General features: G+C 39.9%; 1 protein-coding gene and 1 long non-coding RNA gene across 3 annotated transcripts in view; one reads left to right on the forward strand and one right to left on the reverse strand.

Moving 5' to 3' along the window:
* Positions 1–23592, forward strand: part of LOC117524068 (carbohydrate sulfotransferase 8-like) — a 936330-nt gene that overhangs the window by 151451 nt on the left and 761287 nt on the right. The window lies entirely within an intron of this gene.
* Positions 1400–6139, reverse strand: LOC117524080. Its single transcript, XR_004564699.1, has 3 exons — positions 6127–6139; positions 4366–4373; positions 1400–1574 (listed from the first exon to the last, which is right to left on the reverse strand). It is a non-coding gene; the product is annotated as an uncharacterized LOC117524080 (long non-coding RNA).

The following is a 23592-nucleotide window of genomic DNA, read 5'->3' on the forward strand; positions in this document are numbered from 1 at the left end:
TACGCTGCACTAGTGCTGGGTCATACTTAAGACCTGACTCTGACTCCTGTGATGCAAATAAGACTTTCTGCTTTAAATCGAGGACCCTCATCAGGAAATTCTGGGCAGTCTCTTTGGGGTTCTGTACCTCTGAAGCGAGTTGTTTGTAGAGTTCAGTGGCACTCTTCTCCTGGAAATGAGAGCGAAGAATGCGGCGTAGAGTGGGCAAAGTGAGCTGGGCCTTCCCCTCCAGGTAGCTGCGTAGTTGTAGACCTGGCAAGATAGCCCTGATGACAGCATCTACAATGTCAAACTCTGAGTAACCTCTGCTCAGTCCATTTTCGATCTGATGGGCAAGACTGGAAAATGTCAGTTTATCCTTCTGGCCTGGCTCTCCTATTTGGCCTGATATTTTGAAATCTTTGTGCCAATAGGCGCCTGGTTGCTGTTGACTGGGCACACTACTCACAGGGCGGTTACTTGTTTGGGACTGAATATTAGCCACTGCGCTTCTCACTGTATTAACTGTCTCTGCTACCCGTGGAGTAGTAGTTGGCTGGTCTGTTCGCCCTGAGTCTCCTCTTTCATTTACATTTTCTCCAGGTAAGTCATTTTCAACACTTATTATTTCAGCAATCTTATTCTTCAGTGACAATAGTTCAGACATCCCTTCATCCTCCAATTCTTTCATTTCTTCTCTTTCAATATGCATCTGGATGTGCGTCAGCAGGGACAGGCGTGTTTTTGTGTCAGCCTTTATTTTCCCTGCTATACCAAGAAACTCACAGATGGACACTAACTGTTCTTTAGGCAAAGTGTGCACTCCATGCACGATTTGTTCTTGTTGCTGTTCCAGCAGTGACATTTTGGCAGTAGACAGGAGGAACTTTTGCAGGTACAGGGGAGACCAAGCTGTGGGATCCGTGCAGCTCCTGGTGATCTCTGGTCGGCCTCAGGATGCGTGGACTGGAGCACAGCTGCCAGCTCTCCTTAACCGCAACACCTTCCTCACTGTAGGCTGCCTGGGTGATGTGGGGGATTTAGCAGGCTCAGACTACGACGTACAGGCTGTGGACATCGGACATCTAAGCAGCAATCCCAGCGGTGCCTCCAAATGTTGTACCCAGGATATGGGGTAATATGCTGCAGTACCTCTGAAATATGAGAGAAATGATCACGAGAGTTATTTCGGGTTGTTTCTCCCACGCAGAGGTTTATTGCAATGAGGAGAAACCCCGCGAAATCACTCCAGTGGTGTGGGAAGACATTACAAGTTGTAAAAATAAAGGATCCCCCAGGATTACTAGACGATTTCCGAGAATGCGGTCACAATTCCTTTGAATAGAATTACAAAACATTTAGAAAAAATAAAGAATAACATACTTTACATACTTTTAACCAACTCTTAACTGTATTTATATTGTTCTGAAGGCTTTTATGTAAATGTATATTTATTACAAACCTTTTTAACATTTTAAGAACTTTCCTATTTTTAACTATTTTTAATATGACATCACCTTATGAGTTATCATTATTTATTGGCGCTGTCCTGAGCATAGTGTTTAAAGGCGTGCTATCCTTCTAACCTATCACATCTGCAGCTTGGCTAGCTTAACATTCTCTCCGCATACAATTCATAGCACCATTACTGTGCCTTGTGAATACTTTCGGAAGATTAGTACAGTAAAATTTCAATGATAAAAATTTGTATTACAAATAAGAAAAACAAAACAGCAAAAGCAACACTTACAGTAGTTTCCTATTACATATCCAGAAGTAATAGCTACTAGCTTAATGCTAACATACAGTATAATAGTAAATCACACTGATATTCTTACATGTACGTATCCCAATACTGACTTACATAAGTTTGAATTTAACTTGAATTTAATTGCTGCACTGTAGAACAGAATAGTAAAAAAAATTCTGACAGATAATCACTGTTTTAGAGACAGAAACTGGAGAAATATGAAGCAAATAAGCAGTATGTATCATGATGGATCAGAGATTAAAATATCCGTACATCGAGTGCACGTTCATGCCATCCAAGCACAGCAGAGGAAACAGAATGGATCCCACATTAAAAACACATTGATTTGATGTGACTTTTATCTTTCATTTTTCCTCTTTTTTAGCATCTCTTGCAATTTTTCAGTCACTGTTTATCAGTTAACATGCTAAACCTACCATCCCTGGTTCTTAAAGTGGCTCTACTCTACTCTTCTTTTTTTCTCTCTTTTTTAGATATTTAGATATACCTTAGTATACACTAGTAGAGTTCTACCTTAGAATTGGAATGTATTATAGATGACATACCTTATTGAATTTCCATGCACATTTATACATGCACAGACTGTGGCAGCAGCATGTTTTGTTTACTACACAACAGTGGAAAGTTTGTTTGTGTTAAACGCATTTGTGAAAGTTTGAGTCAGATGAGTGTGACTCTTTAATCCACTTTGGACATCTTAACTTCATGACTTCTTAAGTTGGTTCCACTCGTCCTGCAATGCAAAGGAGTCGGTATCGGGTTATTTGGTCACGTGACTTTTAGTCAGGATTCTGACATTTTGCTGATTGGCTGAGACATGCCGCTCTCTGATTGGCTGCAGCCTTTGTTTACAACGTTTCAAACCTCAATTTCAATTTCAATTTATTTTCATTTATATAGCGCCAAATCACAACAGAGTTGCCTCAAAGCGCTTCACACAGGTGAGGTCTAACCTTACCAACCCCTAGAGCAACAGTGATAAGGAAAAACTCCCTCTGAGGAAGAAACCTCAAGCAGACCAGACTCAAAGGGGTGACCCTCTGCTTGGGCCATGCTACAAACATAAATTACAGAACAATTCACAGACGAATATACAAGAAATGCTATTGGCACACAGGACAGGAGGATCGCCAACATGAATACAACTCCCATCTCTGGATGGAGCTGCACCTTAAACAGAGAGAAAAAACAGAATCAGGCATCAGAAAGACAAAAAATACTGTATAATTTGCCAGCATTAAACAAGAAGAAAAACAGAGAAATACTAAGGTGATCGCCGGCCACTAGCCCTAAACCTCCAAATGTTTTCTGTTGCTGTGCGAATTCCAGACACACAAAGCAAATACCTGGTTTCCATTTTGGTTTGACAGGGCTGAGATAAACTCCCACCCCTGACATTTGCGACATTTTGCAACTCATTTTTCTCACTTTTCAATTCTTTCGGTTTGTTTTTCACATTTTCAGCGGTTACGCCACAGCCAATCACAAAGCGTGGCGTGATAGCCAATAGCGGCCGACGCATCAGATGGACCAGTCACAGCCATGTTTTCAAAAACATGCTATCAGTGTCTTTGTATAAGAGACTGTGGTACCAGTGCTAGCATACTTCTGTAATTCAGCCATTTGACCCCCTGAGTACAGAAGCTGCATGAGTTCAAAAAGCTTTGAGCAAACTTGCATACCATATATTCCTGTAAGTTATCATATTAGCTGTTGCAGAATCATTTAGATTTTGGACCAGTATCAGTAAAAAGGGTTGTTCATTTGTTTGGGCATTAATGTGCAGAGAGAAAATGTGTTCTCAGGAGAAATGCAATTTATTTAAAGTATATTTTTTTTTGCTGTTAAAACTGTGTTCTTTCTTTCTATTTATTAAATGTCTGATGGTTGAAGATTTTTTTTAAACTTATTTCAACTCAGTTATTTCAAATTTCAACTGAGTTAATGCCACAAGATGTCTCTAGTTAAGGTGAAATTATTTTATTTAAGTTGAAATAACTGTAAAAAAAAAAAAACCTATGCAAATTGTGATATCACTTTTTCTCATTGAGACAGCCGTTCATTTTGTAGAGTGTACATTTATAATATAGTAGGAGTACGGAGGAAAATTTCAAAGTTGTGTTGCTTCAGTGTGAATCAAGTCTTAAAATGCTTTGAAAACCCTTCATGATTATTTTGATTTTATTTGTTACTGCTCCATCTTGTTTTGTTTTGTTTTTTAAATATGTAATATTTCCTTTTTAAATTACAATAATTCACATTCAAAAAAAGATACGCAAATTGGTTATCACTGGCATTATAAATGGTTACTGGCTTTCTTAATGCACATTTAAATCAGTTACACAGTGTGGATCTGAAGTTCATGTGTGTCCAAATGTCATTTATCAACTGGAGCTGAAGCTCACAGCCTGCATCGAGCCTTCTGCAGGTCTTGGTGTAAACATTCTACTACAGTATATTCAATTTGATTCTGATTTATTGAGGCTGCCAGCTTTGATTACTACCAAGGAGTCTGGAAAAGTGTGTAGTACATGCACAGTAGATCAGGGAGTCAAGTGTGGGTTACTGGTTTTCACAAAAATCAGAGAGGGGTGTTAATTTTGCATTAACAGCACAAATGTCACTTTTGTAAGCTTACACTACTATGTTCTCCCACAACCAGTGCAAAAAAGAGATGAAACGGCTTAATCCTAACAGGCTAGTTTATAGAGTGCAGACCTGGAAACTCACCCAAAAACAAAAGAAAGGAGCGCCAGCTGTTCAACTTTGAACAAAAACCCCAAGAAACGCTGCTTCGGCTTCACATTTTTATCCTGATGGAGCACAATCAGATGTTTCAAGCATGGGCGCAATTTGGTGGGGGATACGGGGGACATGTCCCCCCCACCTTTTCAACCAGGGGGGACAGAAAATGGTATGCCCCCCCCACCTTCTGACATATATGTGTGTACTTGAAACATGCTATGCCAGTCTTATGTGCAAACCATGTCAGAATAGTATCTTTGTTTCTGCAGGTTTGTATTTTTAGCAGCATTGACTTGACCTGTTTCTTGTTTGTCACATTCGGAATTTTCTGAGACTGCATTTGCCCAGATTTGAAACCAAAAATAGTTGCCTCTAGGGACTAGTGTCTACACATAAGTATCAATGGACCATATGCTAATTTACTAAATTCTGAAAGTTAGAAAAGGAAATCAGAAAAGCTCTCTGGAACCTCAGAAAGCCCATCTGCAATTATTGCTTAATCTCCAAAATCAGTCTATGCAAGCAAAATTGTGTTCAGTATGAGTGTCATTAGTGCCACTTCGAAAATTAAATTCATGATAAGTAATTTATCCTAAACTTATGATCTGTTGTTTTTTCAAACCTATGGAAAAACAAATCTTGAGAAAAAAAAATACAGCATGCGATAGTTAATAATTATTAAGAGCCTGTTCTTTCATATTTATGAATACATTTTACCACATTGTAGTTGTTTTTTTTTAATGAAAACTCAACCTATCATTCTTTTTGAGTTCTACACATGTGGTGATACCTTATTTACACCAGGATGTTAATAAAATCAATGCTGGCTATTCTCAGAATAAAGTACTGATATCCACAGTTTCAAACTGCATAAGTCAAATGGTGTCCACTTTATTGTCTTCTCAAAACATTAAAATTACTGTTCTGGATGCTCAGAATGCATCTGAGCTTATCTAGAAACCGTTGGCTTCTGAGGGCCTAAAGCAGCCCCCAGACCCCCGACCTATGGGCTTCGGCCCTGCAGGCCTCACACTTTGTCCCCCCAATTTCTAGTTCTAAATTGCGTCCTTGGTTTCAAGCCATAGTCACTATGAATACCCCGTTTAAAAATGTTTGAAGCCATTAAAACTACAAATACCCACAAGTTACTACATACTGTCAACGATTTTGAGAACCAGGATGAAATTTTTAAACAATTCAAAAATTGGACCCGGATTTCAAATCTGCTGCTGATGAGGACCGTAATTACTACACATACCAAGTTTGTTCAAAATTGACAAAGATGGATCAAGAAGTTACTATGATGCTTCGAAACGTTTCCTGATTTGGTGTTCTGGATTAAACAGGAAGGGACAGCACTTGGTGGAATAGCCCCATAAAAAGCAACAGTGGCCTTAGTGGCCACCATGACCCTGCGATTAGCAACAAGGCTTCACAAACCATTTGATCGTCCTTTCTGTCTTTAGTTCATTCATTGTGCATGTTAACAAATCGCAAAATGGTCGAAAATGGGACGTTCACTGGTCCTCCTTTGTATGTGTCAAAATCCTGAATTTTAGAGTAGAATATGCAGTAATTTTTATAGAGTTACTTTTGGAAATTTTGCAGACCCACCAAACTCACTGACCGACTTCATTAACTCTGTGCTTGTCCAGCAGGGACTTACAATGTAATCTGCACTCACTGAGCCTGATTTCTGTCAGGAGATTAATGTTTGGGGCAGCACGGTGGCTTGATGATTAGCACTGTTGTCTCACAGCAAGAAAGTCCAATTTAGGGTCACAGGGTCAAAGGGCATAAGGCGTGGTACACCCTGGACAGGACGCCAGTCTATCACAGTGAATGAATGATTAACCTTTGAAACAAGTTAAGCGAATAATGAATCCTAGAGTGACTCATGGAGTCTTTAGCTGATATTACTTGACTGATTTTAAGTTGCAAGGGTTCTCCCAATTTAACATAATGGTCAGGCTATAAACCACTGTTGCATTTTATTGCAGTTAGCCTGAGTGTTCCAAATAACTACAGGAACATCCAGGACACACTGGAGGGATTATAATTTCCAGATGCGTTGGGATCACCTTAGGATTTCACAGGAAGAGGTCGAGGACTTGGCCCAGGATAAGGAAGTGTGGGGTGAGCTGCTTGGTATACTGCAGCTGTGATCTCGACCCAGATAATGAAATTTACAAAAATATATATGCTGAGTATTTTTATTTGGGGGAATTTCAGCTAGAGCGGATTTATCTACAACCCCTGGCAAAAATTATGGAATCACCGGCCTCGGAGGATGTTCATTCAGTTGTTTAATTTTGTAGAAAAAAAAGCAGATCACAGACATGACACAAAACTAAAGTCATTTCAAATGGCAACTTTCTGGCTTTAAGAAACACTATAAGAAATCAAGAAAAAAAGATTGTGGCAGTCAGTAAAGGTTACGTTTTTAGACCAAGCAGAGGAAAAAAATATGGAATCACTCAATTCTGAGGAAAAAATTATGGAATCACCCTGTAAATTTTCATCCCCAAAACTAACACCTGCATCATATCAGATCTGCTCGTTAGTCTGCATCTAAAAAGGAGTGATCACACCTTGGAGAGCTGTTGCACCAAGTGGACTGACATGAATCATGGCTCCAACACGAGAGATGTCAATTGAAACAAAGGAGAGGATTATCAAACTCTTAAAAGAGGGTAAATCATCACGCAATGTTGCAAAAGATGTTGGTTGTTCACAGTCAGCTGTGTCTAAACTCTGGACCAAATATAAACAACATGGGAAGGTTGTTAAAGGCAAACATACTGGTAGACCAAGGAAGACATCAAAGCGTCAAGACAGAAAACTTAAAGCAATATGTCTCAAAAATCAAAAATGCACAACAAAACAAATGAGGAACGAATGGGAGGAAACTGGAGTCAACGTCTGTGACCGAACTGTAAGAGACCGCCTAAAGGAAATGGGATTTACATACAGAAAAGCTAAACAAAAGCCATTATTAACACCTAAACAGAAAAAAAACAAGGTTACAATGGGCTAAGGAAAAGCAATCGTGGACTGTGGATGACTGGATGAAAGTCATATTCAGTGATGAATCTCGAATCTGCATTGGGCAAGGTGATGATGCTGGAACTTTTGTTTGGTGCCATTCCAATGAGATTTATAAAGATGACTGCCTGAAGAGAACATGTAAATTTTCACAGTCATTGATGATATGGGGCTGCATGTCAGGTAAAGGCACTGGGGAGATGGCTGTCATTACATCATCAATAAATGCACAAGTTTACGTTGATATTTTGGACAATTGAAAGGATGTTTGGGGATGATTAAATAATTTTTCAAGATGATAATGCATCTTGCCATAGAGCAAAAACTGTGAAAACATTCCTTGCAAAAAGACACATAGGGTCAATGTCATGGCATAGGGTCAATGTCAACGAGCAGATCTGATTTGATGCAGGTGTTAGTTTGGGGGATGAAAATTTACAGGGTGATTCCATAATTTATTCCTCAGAATTGAGTGATTCCATATTTTTTTCCTCTGCTTGGTCTAAAAAAGTAACCGTTACTGTCACAATCTTTTTTTCTTGATTTCTTATAGTGTTTCTTAAAGCCAGAAAGTTGCCATTTGAAATGACTTTAGTTTTGTGTCATGTCTGTGATCTGCTTTTTTTCTACAAAATTAAACAACTGAATGAACATCATCTGAGGCCAGTGATTCCATAATTTTTGCCAGGGGTTGTACAAGGATTGCTCTAGTAGGTGCATAAAGATGAAAAGCTGGGCTTGAACCTTAACTCTTTGAATTAGCACACTCTAAAAAGTGAACTGCTGTTTCAATGAGAAAAAGTGATGTAACAATTACCATAGATTTTTAAAGTTATTAACTTAAGTCACGTATATGAACTAGTCTTGTGGCATTAACTCAGTTGAAAGTTGAAATGAATAAATTCAAATAACTTTTAAAATCTATGCAAATTGTTACAACAATTTGTCTCATTGACACACAGCAGTTCCTTTTTCTAGTGTACAGGTAACACCCCCTGCAACTAGGCCACATCCTCAGAAACCCCTAAACTCTGCATTTTCTATTGCTCCAAACCAGTTGGCTCAGTCAGGTGTCTGTTAGCTTCTGATTGGCTGAGGGCACCTGACCTGAAAGTGCTAATCACCTTTTGTCAAAGTAGGCAGAGAATCAAAATATGCACTTTAGGGGGTCTTGGAGGAGAGGAATTGGGAAGTACTGGTATAAATCACATGACACAGGTATTCTTTTTACTTATTTGTCCTTCACTCAGCTTGAGTTAATATATTGCTTGCTGAGATTTGAATGGCCACAATATGATTTAATGCAAACACCTTTAGGGTGTAACACCAGTGTGGCGGACATGGAAATGAAATGAATGACTTAATATTTTACCCTTAAGTCCTCTGAATGTCTAAAATCGTGACAGAAAACTGCAACAAATCTGACTCTTTTTTTAAATAGCTTTATGTGGAAATGCTGAAGACATTCTAACTGATTTAACCGTTAGTAGTTCTGTTGTTTGACAAAATGGACAGTGTGTGTTGGAGAAGTCTGTGTTCCGCACACTAATGGGAATATTCTGGAGTTGGACCTGGACCACATTGGACTTCTGCTGCTGTGAAAGTCTTGCACAAGTGCGCAAGGCCATGGTGTGGAAGTTGAAGTGTTGTTCAGTTATCCAGTGTTTAACGCTAACCCAACTCAAAAACAATTAAGATCAAATAATTTGTAAGGTTGCTAGGCAACTGAGACTTCAGGATTACAGCCTTGTACTGACACAGGAAGTGTGGGGTGCCTTTCCAGAAATGAAAAAAAAAATCTGAATTTATTTTGGTTGACAAACTGTGTGGAGTATATCCAAACAGCACACTGATACAAACCATGTGATAGTGTGACTTCATGCACGGTACCCAAGGAACATGATGAATTTGTTGTTTTTTCCAAGCCTACTAAGTAGAAGGTTGGAGTGTTTGCATTTGCAATTGTCCTGGATCAAGATGACGATCCAAGCTTTCTGAACATGGCTGCCAGAAGTGTATCTGTATGTGGTAAAAGTGTTGGAACTTGTAGAGAACGTCACTTATTTCAGCATTGATCTTCATGTCTCTGGGTTCTTGGCGTTTGAGATCTAGAGATGCGTGGGAAGAGTTTATGGAGTCACGAGTAGGGATGGGTATTGATAAAATTTTATCAATATCGATACCGTTATCGATTCTGCTTATCGATCCGATTCCTTATTGATTCTCTTATCGATACTTCTTGTGAATTTTTTTGTGTACTAAAAGTAGGCTTTACAGGTTTTCTTCCACTCTATCCGAGGTCAGGTCGCAGGGGCAGCAGTTCAAGCAAAGCCGCCCAGACCTCCCGATCCACACACACCTCCCCCAGCTCCTCCGGGGAACCCCGAGGCATTCCCAGACCAGCCGAGGGACGTAGTCCCTCCAGCGTATCCAGGGTCTTCCCTGGGACCTCCTCCCAATGGGACATGCCTGGAACACCTCTCCAGCGAGGCGTTCAGGGGGCATCCGAAGAAGATGCCTGAGCCACCTCAGCCGGCTCCTTTCGATGTGTAGGAGCAGCGGCTGGACTCCGAGCTCCTCCCGAGTGACCGAGCACCTCCCGAGTGACCGAGCTCCTCACCCTATCTCTAAGGGAGCGCCCAGCCACCCTGCAGAGGAAACTCATCTCGGCTGCTTGTACTCGCGATCTCGTTCTTTCAGTCATGAGCCAAATCTCATGACCATAGGTGAGGGTCAGAACGTAGATCGATCGGTAAATCGAGAGCTTTGCCCACCTGCTCAGCTCTCTCTTTACCGCGACGGTCCGATACAGTGACTGCATCACTGCAGATGCTGCACCGATCCGTCTGTCGATCTCACACTCCATCCATCCCTCGCTTGTGAACAAGACCCCAAGATACTTAAACTCCTCCACTTGAGGCAAGGACACCCCACCAACCTGAAGAGGGCAAAGCACCTTTTTCCCGTCGAGAACCATGGCCTCGGATCTGGAGGTGCTGATTTTCATCCCGGACGCTTCACACTCAGCTGCAAACTGCCTCAGTGTGCTTTATAAGCCAATTCATTTGAAATGGAACTGAAATTGAAAAACATTTACAGAGTCTTAAAGTAAATAAATATGAAATTGGTCACTGGATCCTTAAACTTTGGACATAATAAACTCTACATGGTGGATCCTTGATTTCTGGACATAAATAGAAATAAACAAAATTTGTAGTTACTGTATTGTCAAAAGCATTTCCTTTCAGACATTATTGGCATGAATGTCTTTCCAACATCTTACAGCTGGCTATGCTGCACCTCAGGATGTAATTCACAAAGAATGCAGAACGTCTCATTTTGGGAATCAAAAAAAAAAAACGTTTTAGTCGATTGTAGTTTCTTGTCTGTATTACAGCGTTTGTAAGAGGTGTCATTTTATTTAAAGTGGCCCTCCAGGAACAGGGTTGGGCACAGCTTTATTAGATGGTTACCTTTAAGAGGTGGCAATGGGCTGGTTGCCTGCCTGTGGGTGATTGTGTGGTGTGGTGGATGTGGTCACATGTGGCAGCAGCACATGCTCCCAGTCTAGTAGTGGGCTTTGAAAAAACAGTAAATGCATCATGAGACCTTATATATCCATGACTACCACCTGATTAGCATAACCTGAATCTTTAGATGACAACAATGGCAGAGCTTTTTTTTAATCATTTGATGTCCTGTCTCACCATGTTTGGCCACCACAGCCAGCAGAAATCAACCTCCTCACAGAGAACTGCTGCACAAGCTATATCTGAAATTTAGCCTTTTTCTTTTTTCTTTTTTTGCTATTTTACACCACTTTGAGAGTCTCGCTGCACTCTCTTCAAAAGCTTTTGCATGTTTTAATTAATTTAGATGCATCCTTAAGAGCCAAATGTTTTCCACCTATTTTAACTGCTTCAAAAAGCTGCTGACATCAACAGAATCCAGGCTCCTCTGACATGAATTTTTGACAAAACACTGCTATTTTCAGTTTTGTCCATCATTTCTGCAAAGCTTCTCGGAATGTTTAAGGCTATTATTTGAGCATAATTTGAATGACATACATGAATTTGTTCAATGTATTGTGCCAAACACAACAATACTGTAATCCCCACTTAATATTATTGACACGTACGTATCACCAAAAGAAAGAAAAATGTGGTTTGTGGTATGAGAGAGAAAATATTGGGACATTTATTCATCTAAAAATAGAAAGCTAAAAGTATTTGGATACAGAAGAGTAAATAACACTGGCACACTGGGATTTGGAATGAGCTCATACTTGTTGGACGTTTAGTGTGGTTTGCTTTAAAGTATTAAACATTTAGAGCATTCATATTCAGCTCTTTCATGTTGGGATGGGCTTTACACACATCATATTTGCATACCAACACAAAGCGCTGCTGTTTCTTGCAATTTCTCACCGCCCAGGGCAGGACCTAAAAGAACGTGTCTCGTGACCAAGCCGAGATTTATTTCTGTAAAGGAAACAAAATGAAAAGTTAAAGAGAGAGCATGCACAATAGAAAATCCAGACCTGTGCATGACAGATATTATTGAAAGGGAATGTGTACATAAATGGTGAAATTTTGGCAAATTCAATTTGCAGCTATTATTCTGATATCATAAAAAATGGGGTGCTGTAGTGATGGATAATGGTGCAGAGTGGTGTGATTCATTGGGACTGACAGACTGCAGACGGGTGCGTGACTTCCTGCTGTCACTGACACAGTGATGAGGAGAAGCATTCTAACACCCACAGTGTGACGTGGACACCTGTGCACGTTAAGTTCAGCTGAGTGCATGATAATGAGATAGACTCTGATGGATGAACACATCATTTTGTAGCCATTTACAAAGTGACATTTCTTGATGGATTATTTTTGCAGATGCAGCGTGCGCACAGAATGTGCACTGATTATTTTATGGTATGTATATTTATAGTCTTTAAAATTTTGTCTTTTATAATTTTATTCTGCTCCCGGTGGTTGGATTGTGTCTAAATGTAATTAGGAGATGGACAGAATGCAGACCACAAATTTTGCTGCATGTATAATGACAACAAAATGCTCTTCTGTCTTCGTTTCCATTTTTTCTTCACTTTTCTCACTTCTCCCTTCTTTCTTCTCCTTCCTTATTCCTTCTTCTTCTTCATCTCACTTCTTCCTTATTGCTTCTCCCTTCTTCCTTCTCACTTCTGCCTCTTTCTTCCATCTCTCTTCTTCCTTCTTCCTTCTTCTTCCATCTCTCTTCTTTCTTCTCCCTTCTTCTTCCATCTCTCTTTTCTTTCTTATAGCTTCTTCCTTATTGCTTCTTCCTTCTCCTTTCTTCTTCCACCTATCGTCTTCCTTCTCCCTTCTTCTTTCTTCTCCCTTCTTCTTCTTCTTCTTCCTTATTGCGTCTTCATTCTCTCTTCTTCTCTCTTCTCCCTTCTTCTTCCACCTCTCTTCTTCCTTCTTTCTTCTCCTTTCTTCTCCCATCTCTCTTCTTCCTTCTTTCTTCTGCTTTCTCCTTTCTTCTCCCATCTCTCTTCTTCCTTCTCACTTGTCCCTTCTTCCTTTTCACTTCTTCTCCTGTCTGCCTTCTTCTTCCATCTCTCTTCTTCCTTCTCCCCTCTTCTTTCTTGTCCCTTCTTCTTCTTCCTTATTGCTTCTTCATTCTCTCTTCTTCTTCCTTGTTCTTCCATCTCTCTTATTCATTCTTCCTCCTCCTCCTTTCTTTATGTTTCTTCCTTCTTCTCCCTTCTCTCTTCTTTTTCTTCTTCTTCTTCTTCTTCTTATTATTATTTCCCTGTATGTTGGCAAAGTGGTGATAGCAGGTTATTGTTTTCACTCAAATATGGGTCTTCATCTGTGGACAAAATAACTCACATAGCTGGACGGATTTCCTTCAAACTCATTGGGAATGTTACTTTGATAGATATCTAAAGGTGATTAGATTTTGAAGTAGATTTGTCAAAAGTCATCATCAAGGAAAACATGGTCTATCAAAGACCTTTTTCTATTTCAATGACCAAGAAGTGAATGATCTATAGTTGTGATCGATTGGTATGAATGACTTCACATCATGACGTCACACAGAAGTCACATCATGGAGTCATACATAGTCAAAACCACCATTTTAAACATATGTATAATATACATCTGCATAGTGATATTGTGATGTGTGGAGGGTGCGGGGTATGCATCGGCCTTTGATGCTTTTCAGTGAATAGGAAATCTTTTAGTGTTGAATATGGCAGAACTTTTACAAATGACGCTCCAGACCACTAACAGGAATCTGGGACTATGTTTGTATGTATTTATTTAGGTCATTGCACCAACTCTCCTCTTTTAGATTGTGGGCTAATGATGCTCACTTTGTGATTACATCAAACAAACAATCAGAAAAGAAAGAATATCTCCAAGGACTTTGGTTTTGCGCTCGCTTTTTAATTACGTGTGAGTTTCTCTCATAGTTTTGTGCTCTAATGACATGAACTGTGTTTCATGTAATTCTACAACATTCCATTTAGTTCAGAGAAGCTTAACGGACAAATGAAATTCAGAACGTCAGTGGGTTTGAGTTTTTCTGTCTGTTACTGTTGTGTGCCTCCATAGAATGTGTTCATCACACGATGACTGAAGGTATCCGGGAGAGAAAGACAGCTGTCAAATTAATTACTTTCTAATTAGCACTGTGGTGTTCAGTGGGAAAAAAAGACTGTTTTCAGTGAAGGCATACCTCGAACCCATAAATGGACTGTAGTTCTACAGCATGTTTCCATTTGATGCTGAAAGTGCTTCATAACCGTGACTGACACTGACCCGTTTGCACTCACACACTGATGTCTGCCATGCAGAGGGCTCAACTATACACCATGAGCAAGGCAGCTTCCCTCAGTGATGTGACTGAAATGGAGTTAAAGGGTCGTATTCCAACATAAAGGCTGTATAAGGCCAGTCTCCCATTGTTGATTTTTGGCCCTGGTTGATGTCTGCATTCCAAATATGAAGTCATCAGCTCTGATCTCCCACAGTCATTAGCAGTTCTCTGTCATCTGTGTGGAACTGACCATCGGTGATCACACACACACACGTGTACGAGTGATAAGACATCCACACTCTACATCAACCCACTCTGACCACCCTTCTGCTGTGCCTCTGTTATGTTCTGAGACTCCATGTGAAGAAAGCGATGTGTGCTCGCACTTTTTTGTTCCCCTAATTCAGGCTTTTTGGTGGGCTGTTCCTACTTCTGGGTGATCTGATGTGATTGACTTCAGTTTGTGATCAAACAGGGTCACATGGGATGTGTTTTTACTGTGTACTATTGCTGCTAGTTGATATGTGCCAACAGTTGTTTTCTTACTTTTGTCCACATTCCAACTGCACACTTTGATGTACAATGTGTGGCCCGGTTGCATAATTTCAAGGTGATTGTCCAACCAGGCACATGCTGACTGCTGCATATTGCCTAGGTTGTCCCCTATCACTTGTCATTTTTTGTGCCTGATCAACTCCTATTACATCACCAGATGTGTTCAGCAGGTGGCAGAAACGTCAGAGGTATTCGATGAGGAAAACAAAGTGGCTTTCAGAATCCATGAAAGTTCACCAAAATGTTAGAGCCCCTTCACACATAGTAGGAATATGGTCGAATTGTGCATAAAACAGGAATCGTATGCAATACTTGTAAAATCATAGCTGCCTCCAATGCCTTGTACACCTGTTGCTACAACTATTTGCGCACACCAGCCGCTGAGAGACAGAGTGTGCACTGTGAGAGCTCATTCGATCCCTCTCGCGGCAGGTGTCGGCCAAATTCCAGGTGACACATACGAACATCTACACCGTTCACTCGACACTTAGAAAATGTGTGGCAATTTGAGCCGTTAGCATGGAAACAGTCAGCCTGCGATCACTTTTGAGCTGGAAGTGAAATTTGTCTAAGTGCCCCCACAACTGTGAAGTTGGCAAGAGTGTCAGCTCCCTCCCACAACATGTGTCCGTGTGTTTTGCCCCCACCCCCAACATGTGCATGCATGTGGTTCACGTGCTCCCCCCACAGGTGAGGTGATTCTCATCTGATCACAGAGTGACACCTTTGTCTATGTGTGGCGTGGCTAGCTGTCAACAGCTGCTCTGGTCCTGGATATCACAGTTGCAGAACATGTATCGTGTTTTCACGGACATGTGTGTGCTTGCGGTCCTCGCATGGAAATACATAAAAACATATGTCACTTTTGCAATGGACTGGAGAAACTGACTGTCAGTTCATGTGGACACACAGCAGGTGATCTGAATGTCACGTCTGTCTGACAGACGTGATGTGTCCTGTGAGTGGCGCAGGACTATATGAGAAGCCAACAGTGCAACAAATACGCCACTTTCAGTCACATATCAGCAGAAATACGCCGTAACAAATGTAGTTTGGTCAGTTATCAGTTATTTTTCTCTTTTGTTAAAAAATATGTTTATTTGCTTGTTGATTTTAGCCATTTCATGATCCCGTTATAAGACAGTGATTGTTGCACAGTGGTAAAGTTTCTGTCTGGTAATCAGAGCTTTTGTAAATTACAGGTTTGAATCCCGTGATTTACATTTTTTTTAAATTAACCAGGGTTTTTAACCGCGGAGTTCTGTATTGCGTCCCCTTTTATATATTATTTATATCAACCCAGGGATATTCACTAATTATATAGCTGTTTTTTTATTTTATTGTTCTCCACATCAGCGACACAATGTGGTGCACCACATCCCAGCTGCTTGCACTGTGTTCCTGCTGGAATGACACCGTCGCGTGCACGACACCGTCGCTGTGGGTTCGTTCATGCCTGCCCATCGACTCAGTATTTTCGTGGTTCGCTCATACTAGCTGTTCTGCCGTGATTCACCCTGATTTGTAGTTTGTAGACAAACAGGCAGAAAATTGGAACCTCCATCCAATTTACATGGTGTAGGTAAATCCATAACAGAAAAATGAGAGTGACGGAGGCACTTTTGATTGAGGTATAATGCAAAATGTACACCAAATGGGCTTTTCAAAATTAAATTCAAATGTCCACAAAATACACAATCCAGATCAGATCTGGATCAAACTTTGCCAGGCGATAGTGAGTGGCAGTCTGCACCTCACTTTCAAATATGTGAGTGATTGGGGCACGTTTGATTAAGATATAATGTAAAATGGGTTTTCAATGCTAAATTTAAATGGCAACAAAATCGTTAATCTGGATCAAATCCGGACCGACCTTTGTTAGTCAATAAAGAATACCATCCTACAAAACGCTGTCAAATATGAAAGAAATTTGATCTTTTTTTTTGATAGTTATGAGTTTTTGAAAATTCGTTCAATGTTAAAGATAGGGATTTTTCCAAGGTTTTTCCTGACTTTGACCTATGACATTCAAAATTTAATCAGTTTTGCCTATCAGGATGTTAATCTTCTGTAAAAATTTCACAATGGTCTATGAAAAATTGTGGGCTCCAAGCTGTTCACAAACAAATAGACAAACAAACGGATTAAAACATAGCCTCCTCCAACTTCGTTGGCAGAGGTAAAAAGAGGCAAACATCAGCCTAACGTTGTTAAAATCATGGGGAAAGAAAATGAGTGGAACATGCACAGGTTGGACACTATGGATATATGCTTTTTTCAGGGGAGAGGACTTGGACAGAAACACAGAGTGAGGTACAGGCAGTAAATCCTACGTAGGTCAAGGTTTAGTGGCTGCCTTAACAAACGGCAAATGACCTTTGCAGCTATTTTTCAAGAATCTTCAGGTTTAATGAATTCTTAAGAACACCGACAGCGGTGTGTGATAAATGAGGCCAAGGTAAAAGTGCGCACAAAAAAGAGAAGAAATTTCAAACTGCAGAATGCATCCTATTTCTATGGCAACAGGCTTTTTAATATTATAGCATATTTATTTTTAGAGAACTCCAAGATGCATTACATGAAAAATATAGTAATTTAAAGGTATACAATAAAAATGAAACACATAACACACCCATTAAAGATACATGGGTATTTTTCTATTTTGAATTGTTTAAGGTTCATCTTTTCACTGTGGGGGAAAAATGTTTTTCATCAGTGGACCATTGTGTTAGAGTGCAACCACTGTCCGGGCTAAATGGCTACATGTACTTGAGCAGGGCAAGCTAAGAACACTCTCAGTAAACCACATTTGTCACCACTGAACAGCCAAACATCTTAAAAGTGTCTGTACAAAATGTTCAACATGTTGTCAATGTATCTGTAATTTTTCCATCTGGTATAACAAAGATTACTATTGGTACTATGTTTACATAGGAATAAGATTATAAAGACTAACATAGCTGTTGATTGGTGTTGAAGACCCTCCAAAAACACTTATGATCTGCTGTGACTGGTTGTTATGTTGTCTGACAATGGCAGGAATGATATGCTATGATTGGTTGTTATGTTGTCTGGCAATGGCAGGAATGCTATGCTTTGATTAATTGTTACTTTGATGGGCAATGGCAGGAATGCTATGCTTTGATTAATTGTTACTTTGATGGGCAATGGCAGGGATGCTATTCTGTGTTTGGTTGTTGTTGGGCAATGGCATGGATGCTATGTTATGATTGGTTGCTAAGTTGTTTGACAGTTGCAGGAGCACTGTGCTGTAATTTGTTGTTACACTGTCTGACAATGGCAAGGATATGTAAGAAGGATATGTAGTTGTGACTTAATTGTATGTATTATTTATCGCTGGAATGTAATTGTATTGTGATTTTGTTATTGGACCACTTAATGGAAGCTAATGGGGTTCCAAATAAATAAAGAAATAAAGGATGCTATGCTATGATTAGTTGTTATGTTGGTGGGCAATGGCAGGGATGCTATGATTGGTTGTTGCATTGCTGTGCAGTGGTGGGGACACTGTGCTGGTATTGGTTGTTGGGCAATGCACGGATGCTATGCTATGATTGGTTGTTGCAATGGTAGGGATGCTATGCTATGATTAATTGTTACGTTGTTGGGCAGTGGCATGGATGCTTTGCTGTGATTAGTTGTTACTTTGTTGAGCAGTAGCAGGGATGCTATGCTATGATTAGTTATTATGTTGCTTGGCAATGGCAGGGATGCTGTGCTATGATTACTTGTTATGTTGTTGGGCAATGGCAGGGATGCTCCACTGTGAATGGTGAATATGTTGTTACACAATAGCAGGGACACTATGTTATGACTGGTTGTTAAGTTGTTTTGCAATGGCAGAAATGCTGTATTGTGATTGGTTGTTATGTTGTCTGGCAATGGCAGGGATGCTAGTCTGTGATTGGTTGTTACGTTGTTGCACAATGGCAGGGACGCTGTGCTATTGTTGGGTATGGCAGGGGTGCTCTGCTGTGAATGGTGAATATGTTGTTGTGCAATGACAGGGACACTATGGTATGATTGGTTAAGTTGTTAGCCACCGAGGTCATATGGTCATTATTTACAGGGCTACTAGAAGTCACTTAATTTCTAAAATTTAACTGTTGGTCATAACAGTTTGTTTAAATCAGTGACCTATGTGCTTGGTTTTATTTATTTATTTATTTCTCTTATTGAACATATTTTGTACTTCTGTTTTTCACAAAGACCATTTTACCTATGTGCTATTTATACAAACGTACTATTGTGATCCTGGACATTTAGACAACATGCCTTGTCCTATTTTTTTTTATATTTTATTGTTGCTCAGACACAGTATCACCCCATGTATATAATGTTACAATGCTGTACATTAAATTATGCAACATTTCTGAAGCTTTTCATCATGTTAAGTGTGCGCAACCTAAAGGTTTCACCCTCGGTTGTGCTTCCTGTCGAGTATCGATCTCCAGACCTTGTTGTAAGGTTGTCTGCTCCACTCTGTTGGATGAATCACAGACAGCCTGCTCAGTCCTGTTATGGTCTCAGTTTTATTTTGGGCAACAGAAAGTCACTGAGCACAGTCACACAGCGCTCCAGTTCAAACTCTGGATGATAATACCAAAAAAGGAACAAAAAGACAAATGGTGTCACAAGATGTCAAACGATACTCGATGTCTCCGTCTGTCTGTTTTTGCAGCACAAATCCAGGAGCTCCTTCTGCTGTGCGCTTTACTCTCCTCCTACGCTGCACTCTCCTCCAGATATATGCTGCATACAGTCCGTCATCACTCACAAAAATACTGGATTACGTCTAATAAATTTGCACAGTTAGGATATAAAAGGTAGCAATCCTCTATTGTAGTTGGAGAGAAAAAATATGTAATCTGATTACAAATACACTCAGATACCCTGATTATATTACACAAATGTGATGGACCACAGTGAATCTTATTGCTGCTGCAGGACTGCCTGCAGGCTGGAATCATCTCCATACAGTGCATGACAAAATGTGAGTGCTCCCTTCTTTGAAGATGCATCAGCTGAAAATTAGTTTGCATATGAATATTATGATGTTGGAAAAAGCATCATACAATTATTACATCTCTGTGCACACAAGCTGCTTGGACGTATGTCTGGAAATCATTGCAAATGCATATAGATTCTATATTTTAGCGATGCTACTTCTAAATTGATATCTAAAATCATAGATCGGGTTTAAAAATCTTGGAAACAATATGGAACTCATTGGGAATTCATTAAATTAAGATCTAAGGCTCTGAGGTCCGTCGGGCTATCACTTAACCCTGCATACCATGGTGGGAAGCGGGGATAGTTGACAACACCCCCTGGACAGGATGCCAAACTATTACAGGTTACCTGCTCAAATGAGGCCCATATCCACCAACACCATGTACCAATATTTCCCTTTTACCCATGCTTCTAGGCCTTTTGTTTATACCAAGTGGTCACTGAAAGTATCTTCTTCCACTTACTCTCCTCTTCCTGATTGTCACTTATTGTTTGTCTGCTAGCAGTGTAAAAATGGCATGAGCCTCGTAGTGACAAAGTATTTTGTGACCACTTGAGAAAGTTTGCCACACCCTCCAGTTGTAGTCTCACCCTCAAGGTTCCAGCCACGGTGGGCGGCGCCGGGCGGCCCTGCCTGATACTGCAAATTTCTGCCCGGCTCTCGGGTTCAAATTGGTTTGCCGCCCAGCAGAGAATATTTGAAAAATGAACTGAAATGTTGCTGTAAATGTATGAATTCAATTGTATTTTAAGCTTACAGAGTCAGAGTTTTACCATTTTAAACCAACAATTAAAGTAATAATACAGTAACATGCTTTTGGAGGGCAGTATGCATTTTCAGAGGCCCAACATCCATGCCCAGTCACCCACAGTGACAGATATTCGCCTGAGTTAGACGAGGGCGAATAACTGTCATTGTGGGTGATGGCATGGATGGAGGGACTCAGAAAATGCATAATGCATGACAAATGCATGTTATTTGCATTATTATCACTTTACTGAGATACACAACACGTAACGCGTACATAAAAAGTTGGCTCACTTTAACTTTTGTCATGTCGACTGGCGCACGATGCTCTCCGAATTCAGCAGTGCGTCCTCATCAAGCTGGCTGCTTTGGCTGCTGTTCATTGTCGTACTATCCATGAGAAAATCATCCGGAATATCCATATCGGGACCAATACACACACACACACCTCACCTTTTTATGTTTTCCTCTGCGGACAGTTCTTGGGCTGCGTGCGTGCTATGACATCATTTGTTTACGCACAGCAGGCGGGTATAGCCAGGTAGCGTCGACGTCAATCTACGATACCAGCCTAGCAATGCCTCGGTAAAGTGATAATAATAAGAAATACAGTTCTCATTTTCTTCATATCAAATCGCAAACGGCAGAGATCAGAGTCAGCGCGTTCTGTGGCCACAGAGCTGTGAACGGCAGCAGCTGAAAACAGTGTCTCTGCTCTGAGCTGAAGAAAAAAAACCCTGTCGTTAATGTCCTACATTAATGCAGAGGTCTTTCTGTATCCGTATCTGAAGATATATTCAGAAATTGAGTTTATTTTACAGATGAAAGGCTTCGTGTTTCCACAAAGCTCAGAGTTTGAAAAACAGCAGACGGGTGAGTGATTGGGGGGACACAGAGAGAGAGAGAGAGACAGAGAGAGAGAGAGAGAGAGAGAGAGAGAGAGAGAGAGAGAGAGAGAGAGAGAGAGAGAGAGAGGAGAGAGTGAAAGAGGAAAACGAAAAACTGACTCAAAGTTTTTCATTTAAAACAGCACGTTTGACAGATTAGTCCAGTCCTTGTTCAAACAAGGCAATTAGGTGTTATATTGTTTAAAAACAAAAAGTACTGCAATCCCACTAAAATTGTTTTAAAATATAAAACTAAACTGTCAGCATGACAGAAAAACTGCCTGCTTCACTGAATTAAAAACTAATGTGTGTCATTTTTGAAGAAGAGAGCAAATGCTATGTCCATTAGATAACTGAACAATAACAAACCACTTTAATCTGCACTTTTCAAGTTTCTTGTGCAATATCTGTAAGCCATGTGCAATATTTCCGGTGCAATATTATTCCACAGTTGTATATAATTCTCATTTTACATTTTACTTGGTCCACATTTTATTTTATTTAGTTGTACATATACTTTGAATAATTTGTTGTTAAATTTTATTATGTTTTAATTGGCTAACAAGTACTCGCACCTCAGAAAAGCACCTTTTGGAGTTGCACTCAAATCTCGTTGCAATGCATATTACAATGACGATAAAGGCAATTCTGATTCTGATAATGTTTTTAACCCTATAAAGCCCACCCTGTGAAATAATTGTCAGAAAATTCTAATTTTTTGAAACAAGAGTCTTTATTGACCTTTTAACAAACTCACCCCCAAAAACAAACAAACAAAACAAACAAACAAAAAAAAAACCTTTTTGCATACACTGTATGAGTTTTTATTTGTATCATATTTGCTACATTGGGCGTTCTAGCATAAAAACATCCATTTTAAATCCAGAGCAAACATAACATTTCAAACCTATAAAATGCTGCATTTTCTTAGGGAAAATACTGTGGATCACTTGTTTCAGGCAGCCATTATGTCTGAAGGCCCTCTGATGCACAAGATACTGACATCTGGTGGTTTGTCTGTGCACTTCAAGTATCTCATTGTATATGATGGGTTTTTTTGGGAGAAAATATCACACTGATGAAGCAGACATCTCAGAAAATCCTGTATCCAATATGATACACTTGGCGTTATAGGGTTAACATTTTCATTTGATTAACTTAGACTGATGGAAACATGCAAAAAAGAACTCTGATTTTAAGGCCCTGCCACACCTTGACGATTTAGCCTGCATATGCAGACCAGTTTAAAAACTCTGCACACGCTGGCATACATCTAATAAATTAATGCAGCTGTCACACCTTGATGATTAACTAGCATCTGCAGTGGTTCGGGTCGGTACTGCACGGTGTGGTGCCGGTCAGAAACAGAGTAATTTAACATTATTTTATTTTTTTATTTTTTATCTTGGTGGACCATTTTCATTGTGGACAGAATGCTGATGAGTGGACTGACTGTGGGAAATACTCTTAACTCATTGGACTTATGCCAGCATTTTTTAATGCGTTTGGCATACGCTGGCTAAATGGTTAAGGTGTGATGGGGCCTTTACAAATATGACAACATACATTGTAAATATAATCTTTTGTTTATTATTCTTGCGTTCAATGTTTCTAAAACCACCCAAAATTAGTTAAAATAAGGCTTACCAAGAATGTTTTAGTGGTATAAAACCCTATAGCTTCGGGGGGGTACAGTTCATTCACATAGTTTCCAGTAGAATTTTGTCCACTTTAATCACATTTTCCTGAAAGATTCTGCCATTATATGAACACAACAGTTTCTTTTTTCTTCCGTTAGAGGTCAGGTCCCACTTTCTCAAACCTGTGCTGATGAAAATTTACTGCTTGTTTTCACCATGTGAAATAGAGTCACAGAGAGATATCTGATCTGAGAACTGTCTTGCATTCATCCATCAAAAAGCTTTTGCACAAATCAGCGACTTCCATCCCAAATACATTCCTGAATATCTTCTTTCCAAAGATGGAAAATAAATCCATCTCTGCATTTATGATCCAATTTA

The sequence above is a fragment of the Thalassophryne amazonica genome, chromosome 2 (assembly GCF_902500255.1).
Source record: "Thalassophryne amazonica chromosome 2, fThaAma1.1, whole genome shotgun sequence".
In the NCBI taxonomy this organism is placed as follows: domain Eukaryota; kingdom Metazoa; phylum Chordata; class Actinopteri; order Batrachoidiformes; family Batrachoididae; genus Thalassophryne; species Thalassophryne amazonica.